This window comes from Pinus tabuliformis, chromosome 5_2 (genome assembly GCF_031772625.1).
Source record: "Pinus tabuliformis cultivar Carrire ecotype Pingquan chromosome 5_2, CPIR1, whole genome shotgun sequence".
Classification (NCBI taxonomy): Eukaryota; Viridiplantae; Streptophyta; class Pinopsida; order Pinales; family Pinaceae; genus Pinus; species Pinus tabuliformis.
The window spans coordinates 605,282,129-605,298,600 of NC_142306.1; positions in this window are offsets into that span (position 1 = coordinate 605,282,129).

The window sequence follows — 16,472 nt, forward strand, 5'->3', positions numbered from 1 at the left end:
TGTTTTCTTCATAATGTATTTGACTCAGCTATAGGCCCACTCCCATTTTGGATAATTTGTTAGCCTATGAATTTAATTCCCTGTAAATGTGACCAAAGGATATAACCTTGAATATTGTAATTAGCTCCATAACTCTAATTATTCACTAATCCAATAAATAATTGTTTAAGGAAGTATAACCTTTCAACGAATCTATAATAGCCTTTGAATCCCTTATCACTTGTAATTTTAGACTGCTGAAGTGACACAATTAAAAAGGATAACATGAACAAATGATTCGAAATATTGTAGTACTTGTTAGGTAGTCATATTTTTGTTCCTAGACTAACTTAGTCATTCACATTAGCCATTTTTAGTTGTATTACTTATTATCTAGTCATATATTTGAACCCGAGTCTAAATTAGTCATTTATGTTAGCCATTTTTAGTTGGGTCACTTAAGATTGCTCATTTTTGGTAGTATTTCACTTGGAAACGCTGCGCTGACTAACGTTTTTTTTCACCAAGTCACCAATTTCTCGTTTTATACTAGTGAACCCTTGATAGGGCAAAGAGTTGGGTCTTGTGCCCAGACTATTAGGCCTTGAGCCTAGAGCCCTCTTAGGTCTCACCCAATGCATCACGTTCAAAGGTTTTAGACCTCACACACTTCAACGCGGTGGGTACGGTGGGCGACTGGGTTGAGGTCACATATGTGATGTGGATTTATTTAAATATGAAATATGTTGGTTTGTGTGTGTGTGTGAACTCCCAAGCAATGTATAGTTTAATGTAAGAAAAGTTATATATGTCCACATATAAATAATGTGACTCGATTTAGTGTGATGGACCATTGGTCCATGTGGCATCACCAGGTAGGCCAAATCCAACACCACATTAGTTCCACATGGCATGTTAATGTTGAAAAGGATAATGTAAATAGGTCATTTTATTTTATTTTATGCATAATTTATGATCTAGGAATCGAGTTGACGAACAATTCATATCATTGGAAACCTCGCACTAAGTTGGACATGATGGTGAAATTAGTATTTAGTTCTAAAATTTTTTATAAAAGGATTTTTTATGATCCCATTTTCTTATCATACATTAAGAATAAAATAAAATACATCAATAAAACCTTCCATAACCCACATTCTTATAAGGAGGTGGAAGGGACTGTTACAAAGTGCCCTCTCACTTGACCCTTTATTGCACCTCCCCTGCTCCTCATGTTTGCAATAGCCCCCTACCCATAAGAATTCGAACAAATCCAAGTATATTCTAACTACCATGGCAATTTTGAAGGACGTAGATCTAGAATACATGCCACGACTCCTTGGAAAAATTCTTATGGGAATTTTATACAATAAAGAAACCTTAGGGAAGTTGCTTATTAGTTAGGTCTCGCACTAATGACAACCTATTCTCAGTTACTCAGCCCCCTTTCACCTCTTGGTCAAGAATTGAATCAACTTCATATTTAATTCAAAAGATATTTGATCTAATATTTCATCGTGTGGTTGGAACTAGGAACCATCATGCTTATTCCTAAAGTTATGGTTAGTTGGTTTTGATCCCATGTGTGAATCTATTTCACAATAGAAGGTGTGGGAAATACTTCCCAGTCTACCACTAGTCTTCTGGTCCAATAGGATTCTTGAAACCATTGGAGAAAATATTGGTAGAGTTTTGCAACTTGAATCATATTGGTATACCAAAATAGAATGGCACTGGTTTTGGATGCAGGTGGAGGTGGACTTGAGTAAGGGACCGTTGGATAGAATTCAGCTAATATAAAATTCATTTTTTTGGAAATAGATGATAAAGTACTAGTGACTACCATTTGTATGATTTAACTTCCATTTCATGAGACATATAAAAGAACAATAAATGAGATTTTGTCATTTTACTCTAGAGGAAAAGAAAACGTGGAGGAAAAATGGCACTCAGTCAACAAATGTTTCAAGTGCACATAAGGGAATGTCTCTAAAACTTACTATAATTTGTGCAGATATGGAGTGTATTTCCTCTGCTCATCATCAATTGGTTACTCCCTTTGCTAGCCTCACCATTGACATCTTAACAATTCCTACTAGCATTCATAATTAATCTAATTTGCAAATTTGTTTTCCTTCCACTGGAAAAAATGAGGATTTTTCTCTACCCAAGGATCCCTCTGATAAGCTTTCCCCTCCTCACCCTATAGAACCAATCCTATTTTCAATTCCCCCCTCCCCCTACTCCCAAAAGCCTTGAACCATCCATCCCCTCCAATTCCCTTCCATATGATTTCCCCTCATGAGGAGAGACTATCATCCACAATCAACTTGATCCTCGTGTTAGTCCCAATACCTTTCTTTTTCCTTCAACACTTTCCTTCCCCCTTCCCCAAATAATGTAAAACTACAATCAACTCAAAACCACTATGCTCTATGTCCTTGCTCTCATCCCTTAGAGGAAGCTCCATACTATGGTGGCTTAGCTTAGTATCCTATTGTATCCAATCTAGTGGGGTTAAATTCCCACCTCCTCAAATACCAACAAAAATAAGTATTGAATATCAACAAGGGTAAACAAGCAATTATCACCAAGGCCCTTAGAGTGGGGAATGTCATTAAATGCCCCCCATCATGACTATTGTTTCATTATAATGAAAAAATTTTAGGGGGAGCCCATAAATTTCTAGCCCTCGGATGACTTAGCCTCTCACATAATCCTGATCTTACCCTTTTGTAAGAAACTATGAAAAATGGTGCTAAATGTTGGGTCTGTGTTATATTCTTTCCATGACTAGCCCCACGTACGGGGGGCGAAAGCCCCCCATATTCATTGCATCAGGCACAGCAGGGGAGTTTGATGGGGGTGGTAGCCCCCCTCTATGGGGTCCAAGGGAGCACCCTGGGGAAAATTGTTTTGGACCCTATATTAGGTGGGCAGACCTACCTATGGTTTTGTGCATGGTTTTCGCACATTATTTTGGGAATGATGGTTTTCTACCCATGGTATTTTGTAGATCTAGTCAAGGGAACTATGATTATGTTTTAATCCAGGTTTAATGGATTGGGGTTTATGGATTCTTTGACATGTATATATATGTATTGTAACATTGAAAGGAATATAATGAAAAATCAATCTAGTAGTCTCGGTTTTGGGATTCAGGCGAAAATTTTGTGTATATTTGTTTTATGTTTTATGCTCTCACCATTGTTTATTTTATATTTTTAGAATTTGTATGCAGGTAATTTATGTATGGGGTTAAAACCTACATTTGGTATCAGAGCTACTTTGGCTTTAAGGGGACACCTTTGTTACTGACGGTTTTTCTTGGGCTCATGGTAGACCCTGTTCAGTGGGAGATCTGTGGGATTGATTCTTGTGGTGAAAGAAGATGGCGAGAAGTGGAAAGATAGAGATCGAGAAATTTAATGGTTAGAGTTTGAGTTGTGGAAACTCAAGATGGAGGATTTGCTGGTGGATAAAGATCAGTGGATCGCTGTAGATTCAAGTGCTAAACCAATGACAATGTCAGCTAAAGAATGGGCTGTTACACTAAAAAATGTCACCTTGACTACTTACAGTTAGTATGGCTCAAATCAACAGTCATGCTACCCTCTTAGGCAAGTCTCATGCCTCTGTTATCCATCTCAAACTCAAAGAAGAGAGAAAGTCTTGTAAAAACTATGTTTATCTCTGGGGTCGCAGGTTCTCTCTAGCCTTACCTGCGGGGACGCTGACCATGTTCACAAAATCTGCGTCCATGGACGCTCTGTATGTTAAGGGACAGGTGCGTCCCTCTGTAAAAGGCAAAATGCGCGAGTTTTATCTTGAAAAAGTTACTTGTGGTTACTTCTAGAACATTCTAGAGGTCGGTTTGATGAAATGGATGCGCCTCCAGTTGGTTCATGTATCTCTATTAAGAGGGAACTTATCCCATCAATAAGGGAGCTATCCCACCCAAAGAGGGGGATGATCCCATTGATAGTGGACCTGAATAACCTCTTTACAGCACTATAAATAAAGGCATTGAGCCAGAAGGAGAAGAGGTTGGAGCTATACATTTTCTTTGGGTAAATGCTGCAGGATTTAGGTCTTCCATTAGAGCCTTTGTGAGGAGAGATTGTCTTCACTTGATTCTACTTGGGAGAGGGTGAGCTTTGTCAAAGTAGAGGAAAACCCTTGATGGACCCTGGGAGGAACTTGCACAACACCAAGGCTAGGTTGTAAGAGTTTCTTTGTTTCGTTATTAATACAAACTGGTTTATTTTTCTCAATAGCTTGTGTTAATGAGTTATTTCATGTGTTCCTTGGTCTGCATGTTGAATATATGTTTTATTATATGAAATGCAAGTGCTTGGTAATTGTTTGATTGTTTGTGGTTGCAGGAATTGACTTGAAGGAGGAGCTCATCCGGATCGTCAAGAACGGACTTCAACAACAGCGTTTTGGAATAAGGTAAGCCTAAACACTTGTAGTTTTCATGTTGTAAAAGGTGTATTTAGAGAAAGATCACTCCATTTTGTCTTGTTTGTCATTAGAATGTCTTCGACTTCTAGGAAGGTCAGTCGTGTCCGCACCCTTGACAGATTCCGTGTGACAAATTGGCGACTCCGCTGGGGATAGATTCCATTGATGAGAAAAGTCTTTTCCTTTATGTGAACTTTGCTTTGAGAAAATTGGTTTATTTTTCTGGTTTTGGCTCTGTGATTCTGTCTCTGGGTGGGTTAGCTTAGGATTAGTTTTATTTTGGTTTTTCTTGAGTTTTTCAGACGGACGCATCCTCTGAGTGCTGCACAGTGCGTCCCTGGACGCACTTTTGCTGTGTGCACAAAGCGGGCCCGCACCTGTGCTAACGGGTTGCCTGCGTCCCCTGCCAAAATTTGAGAAAATTCCATTTTTTGCCTTTTTTGCTCTTAGATTTTGTTTTTTCTTAGTTTTTTCTGCCCAGATTCATTAGTCCCTTGTCCAGAATCTTCACCTAAGCTTGTTCCTGCTCTTAGCTTTCATCAATTGGGTGTTTTGAGTCTCTTTCTTGAGAAATTCTTGATTTGATTTCCTTTGATCATTACTTGGAGGTTTGTCTCGGTCTTTTCACAATTTTGCATCTTTTTGCTTTTGTTTTTGCAAAAAAATTTCCCCCTCATTCGCCGGGGGGGGCTAAATTGTGTATGAGTATTAATCGCCTTTGAGTGTTTTTATGTTTTGATCTTTGGAACTCTCACCCAATTTTCTCGACTTGCACTTGATTGGTTCTTAGATTACATTAGAATCATCTTGTGTTTGAGAATTCTCTTGCATAGATCACATTTGCATAATTAGCGTTCTCAGTTTCAGAATATGAATGAAAAATGTGCATAGATTACATTTGCATACTTTTTATGTGAATTGTGCATAGATTACAATTGCATAGTTTACATTCTGAAAAATCAATCGTAGATTTAGATCAGCTTTCTTTGATTTGAATTTACACAAAAATAAAAATAAAAATTGGTTTGGAATTGATTTGCATTAGTTTTTCTTGATGAAATTAGTGCATTAGAGAATTTGTTAAATTTTCTCTTAATGATCAATTTTTTGCATTGTTGGAAGTGAATGGAAACTCTCTCCTTACTCTAGTTAGGATTCATCGAATTGAAAGGATTGCATTATCATATTCGATTGCATTCAGTTGAGTCGGGTCATAACACCAGTGGTTTCATCTCCATTTACCCATTTGAGTAATAACAGCCTTAATAACACAGCGCTTAATTAAAATTCATCTAGTAATTTTTAGGGCTCTGAAACACCAACATAGCTTAGGCTAGGGTCTTGGAGTAGGTAAGTACTTAACTCTCCAAGACTACAAAACCAAACAGATAGCTTATCTTGAGTAGAATAAATCCAATTGTTTCAATTGCACTCTGGGAAAGCTCCTCTTAAAGGAGAAGCACGAGCTCGTGTCCGAACCAGTGAGGGGATCATTCCCCCCTCGTTGGGAACGACGCCAGACAGTACGTATTACAAACGGTAAACCTCGGATTAACCATTGTCGAGGAGCCAGGGGTCACTTATCGGTAAACCTTGGATTGTTGTCAAGGAGCCGGTAAGGGGATTGAGCTTGCTACTCTGCCCTTGCGTGCTGTCGGAGTTTAGACTGTTCCCCCAGGTGTATTTGTTACTGTTGGTGACCTTAGTGACCATAATCTTTAGGGTTCTACCGAGGTGACGGTGGAGGGAAGGTCCCACTGTACCTGGAGCAGACGTCGGTTATACTCACTTGGATTTTCCGGGGGGTTCACTTCACTTCGAGACGGCTAAAGTGGAGGAACTTGGTCCAGTCTATTCATTAAGCAGGTTGCCGGGGTAACTGTTCCACCCACCAATTCTGTACTGAATTCGGCGATGTTGGGCTTCATCACCAACTAGTGTTTTCGGTCCGGAAGGCTACTGTTTGTGTATGGTTTGACTCCTAGATTTGATAGCGCGTGTTAATTTGTTTGTTTTTACTTTTAGAGACCATAGGTGTGAATTGTGAATTTTAGTTGTTAAGTGTGAATTGTGAATTGTTAATTTTAGTTTTAGATTGTTAATAAAATTCACTGAAGTTGAATATAATGGCAAATGTTCCGGAATTTATCAACCTAGGAACCCCTCCTAATGAGAATCCTAGTACTTTTCCTTACTTTGGAAATGTTGGTCCTCCTTATATGGCTACTTTGTCATTACCTGGATTTACAATAGGATTACCGATATGGTTATTTTCAACTTCGTTGGCCCAAAGTACTCCAATTGTTCCATCTCAACCAGATGCTTCACCTCAACAGAGTTCACCATCTCAACATCACCAACCTTCTGTTGACCCTTTACCTTCTTCGCCTAATTTTTCTTCCTCCATTTCTTCCTCTTCGCCTGGTAAAAGCCTTGATGCTAGTAACCAGGAGGCTAAGAAGAAGAAGAAAGGGAAGAAGAAGAAGAAGAAGAAAAAGCAAGATAAGAAAGAAGTCAACCAACCAACCATGGCTGTAAGTGTTAGTTGTGTTGAGGAAAATTCCGACATGCACCGTAAACCCAAATACCCTTGCAGGCTTTGTAAGGGTGACCACTTCCTTGTCAATTGTCCTGGTATTCCAAAAGTCTTGGAAGTATGGTCAGAAAAACCTTATCAACTTTCCGTTGATCCATCAACTAGTGATAGTCAGGTTCCTGGGAAAAAGGGTAAAGTTAAGTTTCCTTGTAAGTTATGCAAAGGGGGTCATCAAACTCACATTTGCCCTCACATGGATGAAGCCTCAACATTGTTGGAAAACCTTACTGTTCCACAACAAGAATTTCCAACTGGTTACCGTAAACTTTCTCCCAACCTACCGTCAACTGACGGAGTGATTGATCTAAATTCAAGTACAGTCGATCACACTCTCCCATTGGAGAGTGAAACTCATGTCACTCAGGTTGATGATCCATTAGTTGATCAAGTGGTCGATTCAATTTCACATTCGGTCGATCACACTCTCCTTTTCGAGAGTAAATTTCATACCGCTGATGTTCTTCTTGTTACATCGGATTCTTCTATGCCGGGGGGTATTTCACCTGTTTCTACAGAACCCCCTCCAAGTACTGAGGTCTTTTCCTTTGATTGGAATAGACTGATAGAACCTCGTCTTCCTTCCTCCATCCCTTTCCAAATCATTGTCAAGACGGGTGGTAGGGACATACATCGTTCTCAGGTAGATGAAGGTGCTTCTGTTAGTATTTTATCCTCAGCTGTTTGGAAAGCTTTGGGTTCCCCTCAGCTTGCGCCTATTACGCAGAATCTGAAAGCTTTTAACAGAACAATTAGTGAACCTTTAGGGATCCTTCCTAAGTTTTCTATTACCTTGGAAGGTAAAACTGTTTGTGTTGATCTTATGGTAGTTCGAGGTCCCTTGGATTTCAATTTACTCCTTGGGCGAGACTATGTTTATGTAATGAAAGCTGTCGTATCGACACTCTTTCACGTGATGTCTTTCCCTCACAATGGAAGTATTGTGACTGTAGACCAGCTTTCGTTCCCTAGTCTTTTTTCAACTACCAATAATATGACACCCCTAAATGTTCCTGATTCTAAAGTAGTATCTACCCTGCCACGGGTTAATTATGTGGCAACCGGTCCCATGATTTCAGTTACCGATGTAAGTGAGCCTCTCACTGTTGATTTAGATCCGGTAATTGACATGGAAAACTCTATGGGATTACTTGAACACGATGTTCTTATCCCTTTTGAGTCCCTTGACATGTGTTCCTTCCAGAGAAGTATTCTTCCTTCTGATGAAGATCTCTTGGAAGCCATGATCAAGGTGTGTCCATTGACATGTCTTTCTTCCAGTTAGAAGCCATGCTCAATGTGTCCGAGGAAAGTTCCTTTTACTGTGTCAACCTCGTTAAAAAATGAATCAGTTGATGAGGATAGTTCTTTTACTGAGTCAACCTCATTAAAAAATGAATCAGGTAGGTTTTAGGATATGTAGGTAGATTGTAGAAAGTAAGTGTTTATGAGGATAGTTCCTGTTGCTGAGTCAACCTCGTTAAAAAATGAATCAGGTATGAGGATAGTTCTTTTCTTGTGTCAACCTCCTTAAAAATGAAACAACTCCCTTTTCAAGTTAAATATTGAAAGTAAACCTTCATTTCATCCAGCCGGTTGAATGCAATGAAGCCTGGGGGGCATGTACCTCGCTTTGCATCATTATGCTGGGGGCATGCGAAATTTTTGAGCATAGTTCTTTGTCTTGTGTCAAGCTCGTTAAAAAATGAAACAATGGTAGGTTAAATAGGTAGTTTGTAGAGAGTAGTCATGAGTATAGTTCCTTGTCTTGTGTCAAGCTCACTAAAAGATGAAACAACTCCCTCAAGTCTTTCCAAGATTTTGAAAGTAAAGCTTCATTCCATCCACCTCATTGAATGCAATGAAGCTTGGGGGGCATGTACCTCGTTTTGCGTCATTATGCTGGGGGCATGTGAACTTATAACAAGCATAGTTTTTCATTTCAAGCTTGCGTAAACATGAAACCGAATCCGAGCATAGTTCTTTTGCTGTGTCAAGCTCGTTAAAAAATGAAACAAATCCTCCTCTACTTGAGTCGAGAGATTGACGAGATCTTATAGATGTTAAGTTTTTAGGTTAGTTATTTCAGTTTTTTGCATAATTTTCTTACAGTTTTAGGTCAAGTCTTTCAAATGATCTCGTACTTGAACCTTCATTTCATCCACCTTAGTTGAATGAAATGAAGCTAGGGGGGCATGCACTCTAACAGTTATGCTTAGGGGGCATCAAGCACAGTTTTATCTCTGTTTCAAGCTTGTGTAAAAATGAAACTACTTTGAAGCATAGTTTTATCTCTGTTTCAAGCTTGTGTAAAAATGAAACTACTCTGAAGCATAGTTTTTCTCTGTTTCAAGCTTTTGTAAAAATGAAACCTATCTCGAGTCAATTTCAGTTATTTTCAAGACTCGTTAAACTCATGAAAATACCGAGATTATTTTGCTATCTTTCATTCTCGTAAAACAAATGAAAATGCCGAGATCTTTCCGTCTTTTCCTACTCGTAAATTAAATTGAAAGTCGGCCATATGAGTACATTTTTATCATTTTTTCGAACTCGTTAAAACTTACGAAAAAGTGAAAACCATGAGTACATTTTTATCCCTTTTTCGAACTCGTTAAAACTTACGAAAAAGTGAAACCTTGGAGTTCTCTTTTAAGCCCTTTTTAGACTCTTAAAACATGAAAAGATTGCCGAGCGTTTCTTTTACACTCGTTAAAACGAAATTAAAAGACGATCCCCTTTTAGCTCTTTTCTGACCGCAAAATCAGGAAAAGATTGCCGGGTTTTTGTCGTTTCAAACTCGATAAGGAAATAAAACGACGTGTCCTTGATCGCTTTTTACTTTTCAGGTCAACGACACTATTATGAAAGTACTCCTTGGTCGCAAGATCAAGCGGTTCCCCCAGGTATTATTTTATACTTTTTCGGGCTTGAGGGACACAAATATACGAAAAAGTTCAACGTGGAGTCTCCTTTAGTTTTTTCAGACTCTCTAAAAATGAAAAACGCCGAGTTTCTCCTATACTGGGCTCGTTAAACTTTTACAGTAGAGGACCTGTTCAATTACAAACAGGAACGAACCACTCCTTCCTAGGGTTCAAATTTAAACTAGGTTGGACTCGTCCGAAGGATGAGCTTATAATCAAGCATATGTTATCCTCCTCAAGCTTGTTAAAAATAAAGAGGTACTTGCCAGAAATGGTGGGGGAAAAGAGAGAAGAATGAACCTGTTTGTCACCTTTTGTCTCAGAAGAAACTTTATTACCGCTCTTGAACACGACACTTTTTATTCACCTGGGTTGGGAAATCTTTTACCTCACAGTTGACCAAACCACTTTGAAAGTCTTTAACCGGGTTCCGGGGATTAACTTTGAGTTATTCGTCACCAAGCCATCTGTTGTGTCGTTATGTGTTCAAGAGGTCTGCAAGAAAAACTTTCATCTGCAAAATACTTGTCATCCATTTGACCATCCCTGAGTCAGTCCTTACAGCAACATTTCTTCAACTTGAACAATGATTTCGTGTTGTGGGCTTGCCTGCAACGGGTCGCTTTCTATCGACATCGACACATTATCTAGAAAGATGACTTAGGAATCGACAGTACCTTGAAGTCTGCATGCATCAATGGCAGGTTTCTCGCCTTTGACGTCAGTTTACATCATTGACTTTCGATCAAAGGATTCCGTGAAGTGTTCGACATCAAAACATCTATTCACATTTCACGGGTTGTGCTTGGTACTTTGAGAACCATTGACATTACTAGTGGTTTCTCTCACGCTTGTTAACAGTTTGCATCATCGACTGGTAATCAAGTGGTTTCTAACATGTTCGACATCGAATCATTTAATCACATGGCTAGAATCGTACCAATTCGGGAAGTAGAAGTGAAGACCCTGGATCTAGTTTCTACCATCCAGGCTGCGAGGAGTTTTGTATTCATTATCTATGTAGACTAATCATAAACAGATGGCTGCGTCCATACTGTGTCTACAAAAGTCTATAAAAATGATGTACTGCAAGATCATTCCTGTATCAGAATAGTTAGTCCATTAGTTAAAGTTTTGAATCTGAGTATGGGAATGCCTACCTCAGTGATGATATAATCTTATCCATGTATTTTGTGTTGAAAATTGCAGGTTCCAACCAGGCCATCCACAAGACAATCCTTGAAATGATAAAGCGCTTCACCCTTCCTAGAATTACAAAACCCTACTCTATTCCAGGCTTCGCACTTTAGGGGGCAATCTGTTACACTAAAAAATGTCACCTTGACTACTTACAGTTAGTATGGCTCAAATCAACAGTCATGCTACCCTCTTAGGCAAGTCTCATGCCTCTGTTATCCATCTCAAACTCAAAGAAGAGAGAAAGTCTTGTAAAAACTATGTTTATCTCTGGGGTCGCAGGTTCTCTCTAGCCTTACCTGCGGGGACGCTGACCATGTTCACAAAATCTGCGTCCATGGACGCTCTGTATGTTAAGGGACAGGTGCGTCCCTCTGTAAAAGGCAAAATGCGTGAGTTTTATCTTGAAAAAGTTACTTGTGGTTACTTCTAGAACATTCTAGAGGTCGGTTTGATGAAATGGATGCGCCTCCAGTTGGTTCATGTATCTCTATTAAGAGGGAACTTATCCCATCAATAAGGGAGCTATCCCACCCAAAGAGGGGGATGATCCCATTGATAGTGGACCTGAATAACCTCTTTACAGCACTATAAATAAAGGCATTGAGCCAGAAGGAGAAGAGGTTGGAGCTATACATTTTCTTTGGGTAAATGCTGCAGGATTTAGGTCTTCCATTAGAGCCTTTGTGAGGAGAGATTGTCTTCACTTGATTCTACTTGGGAGAGGGTGAGCTTTGTCAAAGTAGAGGAAAACCCTTGATGGACCCTGGGAGGAACTTGCACAACACCAAGGCCAGGTTGTAAGAGTTTCTTTGTTTCGTTATTAATACAAACTGGTTTATTTTTCTCAATAGCTTGTGTTAATGAGTTATTTCATGTGTTCCTTGGTCTGCATGTTGAATATATGTTTTATTATATGAAATGCAAGTGCTTGGTAATTGTTTGATTGTTTGTGGTTGCAGGAATTGACTTGAAGGAGGAGCTCATCCGGATCGTCAAGAACGGACTTCAACAACAGCGTTTTGGAATAAGGTAAGCCTAAACACTTGTAGTTTTCATGTTGTAAAAGGTGTATTTAGAGAAAGATCACTCCATTTTGTCTTGTTTGTCATTAGAATGTCTTAGACTTCTAGGAAGGTCAGTCGTGTCCGCACCCTTGACAGATTCCGTGTGACATGGGCGAAGATGGATCAGAAGGCAAAGAGCAAAATACGATTGTGTATCTTAGATTCAGTATAGTTGAATGTATCAGGGGAATCTTTGACGACGGCTTTCTGGTACAAGTTATGGACTTTGTACCAATCTATCATTGGTGAATAAGTTGTTCCTACGGAAAAAGTTGTATAACCTAAGGATGAACGATGGAGACTCGATGACAGAGCATCTGAACGCCTTTAATACTGTGGCAAGGCAGTGGTTATCTGTTGATATAAAAATTTCATATGAAGATAAGTGCATCAATTTCTTGTGTTCTCTACCAGATTCGTGGGATAGTTTGGTTGTTGCAATAGGTAACAATGTGACTGCCTTGCAGTTTGATGAAATAGCCTAATACTTGTTGTTGGAGGAGATGAGATGGAAAAATATGGAGGGCCAGAATGGTGATGCCTTGTTTATACGAGGATGGTCCAAGAACAAAAACAAAAATAAATCCTCGAGTGGGAGATCTAAATCTCTAGGAAAACTTGTAAAGGTGTCCTGGAAATGTGGAAAGGAAGGGCACTTCAAAAAGGACTATAGGTCTAAAGCTCCTAGGAAAGGAAAGGGATATGATGATGCTCCTTCTGTAGAGGCGAAAAGCACTTTAACTGAAGGTGGGGATGTGTATTTGGCTTCTTCTTCAAGTATACATGTAGATCATGAGGGATGGTTGATTGACTCAGGTGCATCCTTTCACTTCACTCCCCACAGGGAGTGGTTCTGTGAGTATGATAAATATGGTGGTGGTGATGTCTTCTTAGGAGATGACAGGGAGGCTAGAATCAATGGTCGCGGAAAAGTAAAGTTGAAGTTGCAAGGTGGAAGGATTAGAACACTTTCCATTCTTCTGCGTATTCCTGCATTGGCTAGAAATATGATTTCTATAAGCAAGTTGGATGATGCAGGTGTAAAAACAATGTTCGAGAAAGATACTTGCAATATGGTTCGGGGAGCACTGGTATTGATGTGAGGAGTTCATATTGGAAATTTGTAGAAGCTTCAGGGTAGAACTGTTATTGATGGGTGCAACAGTTTTGTGATTCCTGAAAGTGGAGGAGAAAATCTAGTTGTCTCTGGAGAAAATACCATGTTATGGCATCAAAGGCTTGGACATATTGGAGAGAAGGGCCTTCGAATACTTCAAGGTAAGGGTATGGTAGAAGGTATGTTTAATTTCTCTCTGGATTTTGATTTCTTTGAAAATTGTGTATATGGGAAGTAAAATCGGGTGAGTTTCCCCTTCGGTGCTAAGAGGGCAAAACGAATATTAGAGCTTGTGCACAGTGCTGTGTTTAAACCTGTATCGGTTCCACCACTGGGTAATTCTGTGTACTCAAGGAATACATGGATATATTTCCTCAGCAAGAAATATGAAGTCTTTGACAGGTTTAAAGAATTTAAGGCTCTGGTGGAAAACCAGACAGAGAAGAAGATAAAGGTGCTGAGGACAGAAAATGGTGGAGAGTTTTGCACGAAGGAATTTGAAGAGTTCTATAAGAAGTGTGGTATAGCATGATAGAAGACTACATACAAACCTCAGCAAAATGGATTTGCAGATAGAATGAATAGGACATTGATGGAAAAGGCAAGAAGCATGCTCAGTGGTGTCGGGTTAGGACTAGAATTTTGGGCAGAGGTGGTGGAGACTGCATGTTACCTGGTCAATAGATCACCTTCATTAGCATTGGTGGATATGACTCTGTAAGAGGTATGGACTGGTAAGAAACCCTCTCTTTCACATCTGAGGGTATTTGGATATGATTCATATGTACATGTTCCAAAGGAGAAAAGAACCAAGTTGGATAGTAAATATGAAAGGTGCATCTTTATTGGGTATGAGGATGGTTTAAAAGGATATAATATTTGGAACCAAAAAACAAGGAAGTTGGTGTACATACACAATGTGGTGTTTAGAGAGGTGAAATATGTTATTAAACATGAAGTCCTACCAAAGGAACCTGAGAAGATAGAGTTTGAGCTAAAGGAGGAGGAATCAGACTCTACAACAGAAGAGAAATCAGAAGATGAAGAGCCACAAACTCTAGTTGTGAGAAGATCAGTTTGAGAAAGAAGGTAGATAGAAAGGTATAGCCCAGCTGCTTCATGTTAAAATTTTTCTTTATCTATTACTAATGATGGTCCCATAACTGTCAGGGAAGTAATAGATTTACAGGATGACAAACTCTAGAAAGAGGCTATGGTTGATGAAATGGAATATTTGCACAAAAATTAGGCTTGGGATTTGGTGGAGTTGTCGGTTGGAAGGAAACTCATTGGCAGCAAATGGGTGTTTAAGAAGAATATGAATGAAAAAGGCAAGGTGGAGAGATACAAAGCTCGGTTGGTAGAAAAAGGTTATTCCCAAGTTTCGGGAATGGATTTTGGTGATATTTTTTCTCCTGTTTCCAAGGTAGCTTCTATTAGATTACTTTTATATGTTGTTGCTACTTTCGATTTTGAGGTAGAACAGATGGATGTGAAGATAGAATTTCTTCATGGGGTCTAGAAGAAGAGATCTACATGAAGCAACCTGAAGGCTTTTTGGTGAAGGGTAAGAAAGAACTAGTATGCAGGTTAAAAAATTCTCTGTACGGGTTAAAAAAATCACCAAGGATGTGGTATTAGAAATTTGATACATATATATGGGGACTTGGCTTCACCAGAAGCAAAACAGATCACTGTGTGTATTTTAAATTAATTGGTGACCGTGTTATTTATTTGGTATTGTATGTGGATGATATGTTGTTGGTTGGAAATAACAAAGAAATTATCTAGGAATTGAAGACCCAATTTTCCTCCAAATTTGACATGAAATATCTTGGTGCTGCAAACTATATTTTGGGCATGGAAAATAAATGATATCGGGCAAAGAGGAAGCTCTCGTTAAACTAGAGGAAGTATGTCGATACAATACTACAGAGGTTTAATATGCAGGCTATTAAACCGATGAAGGATACTATTCCTGTTGGTGTAAAGTTATCTGCTGAATAGTGTCCCAAGACAAAAGAAGAGGAAGAGGACAGGTCTCGTGTTCCAAATGCACATGCAATCAGTAGCCTGATGTATGCAATGGTATGTACTAGACCAGACATTGCACATGTAGTGGGAGTATTGAGTAGGTTTATGTCAAAACCAGGGAAGGAGAATTGGACAGTAGTGAAGCAGGTTTTCAGGTATTTGTGTGGCAGTAGTGATTATGGTCTATGCTACCAAGGAATACCATGATTGGACAGAGCTTTGGACATCCGTGGCTTTGTTGATGCAGATTGGGTCAGAGATCTAGATTAGAGAATATCTACAAGTGGTATGTGTTTTACCTATTTGGAGGTGTATTTAGTTGGATGAGTAAGAGACAGTGTGTAGTGGAACTTTCAACTACAGAGGCAGAATACATGGCAGCCACTCATGCAGGCAAGGAAGCAGTTTTGTTGCAGAGATTGTGTTCAACTATGGGGTTAGTACAACAAGCTATAAGGATAGACTTTGACATCCAAAGTGCAATTTTCTTGGCAAAGAACCCTACTTATAATTCAAAGACAAATCACATTGATGTTTAGTATCACTTTGTAGTTGAGGACAAAAAGGTGTTGCTAGTAAAGGTGGACACTTTGAAGAATATTGTAGATGCATTGAAAAAGTATGCAAGCATAAAGAAGTTCTCTTGGTGTAGAGAAACAATGGGTGTTGTAGGGCTGGACCAATGACTAAGCTCTCCTATGGCTCCATGTGGAAAGAAGACAATGAAAGGGAGAATGTTGGGTGTGTGTTATATTCTTTCCACGACTAGCCCCACGCCTGGGGGGGCTCACAGCTCCCCCTGTTCGTTGCACCAGGTGTAGTAGGGGAGTCACAGGGGGGCGGAAGCCCCCCCTGTATCACCCCCCTCTACAGGGTCCAGGGCAGTGCAATGAGGAATTTTTTTTTGGACCTTATATTGGGTGAGCGGACCTACCTATGGTTTTGTGCATGGTTTTCACACATGGTTTTGGGCATGATGGTTTTCTGCCCATGGTATTTTGTAGATCCAGTCAAGGGAACTACGGTTATGTTCTAATCCAGGGTGAATGGATTGGGGTTTATGGATGCTTCGACATGTATATATATGTATT